The sequence below is a fragment of the Amblyomma mixtum genome, chromosome 7, assembly GCF_055824585.1.
Source record: "Amblyomma mixtum isolate Tamu chromosome 7, ASM5582458v1, whole genome shotgun sequence".
NCBI classification, from domain to species: domain Eukaryota; kingdom Metazoa; phylum Arthropoda; class Arachnida; order Ixodida; family Ixodidae; genus Amblyomma; species Amblyomma mixtum.
In genome coordinates this window covers 38,096,402-38,097,247 of record NC_143018.1, presented here as the reverse complement: position 1 = coordinate 38,097,247, position 846 = coordinate 38,096,402, and positions in this window count along the sequence as shown.

Sequence of the window (846 nt, the reverse complement as noted above, 5' to 3'; positions counted from 1 at the left end):
GCTTTGAAGTGCACTCAACGAGGCTTAGAAATGAAGCTGCTTTGGCAAACAAAGAAAATACGCACTTTGACAAGCATGAAATAAATGACTTCGCAGGTCGTTACTGTGCATATGATAAAAAAAAGGACACTCACCCAAGTCCGTTATTCTTCCATGAACCCCTGGAACGTGATTGCAGTAGTCGCAACGAATAGCGCTGGGCGCGGAGCTGTCTGCCGAGCACACAAAGACGTATAGCGTCTACAGTCACATTGAGGTTCGTTGCATCTGCCGCGCAGCGTACCCCACAGGTCCCTGCTGCTTAGCGACATTACCCCAAACAAACCACTGCAGAAACGCCATCAAAAGACGGCGTGGCTCACGAACGGTTCCAACTCTCGGTTCCAAGAACAAAGCAGCCTCCACAACGCTGCAACGTCCGAGCCTTCCCGCCGTCCTGACTTGCCGACGTGCCTGCCGGCGTGCAACGATGCCAAGCGTTTTGAAACAGAAGCGCCGCTTTTCATTGGGTGAAGCGCTGGCCGTCTGCGCATGCGCGTCTCACGCATACTGGAGCGGCCGTCATGCCATGTTTTGAGTAGTTCTTTGCCAATTACTCGTTTCTTACAGGCGCCGCCGTTCGTACCGTGGGCGCATTACGTTTTGATTTGTGATATATATTTGCCACCTGAAATGATACATTGGAGGCGTATGTAGAGAGCCACATGAAGAGAAGTCGAATCGCGCATTCGGCGGCCTGCAAATGCGGTTACGTCCGCTGTCGCCTTCCCAGGTGCTGCCCTTCCATATGTCTGCTTTTTACTATTAATTGCGACCGTTGTTATCGCGTATCGGTTCGAGAAAGAT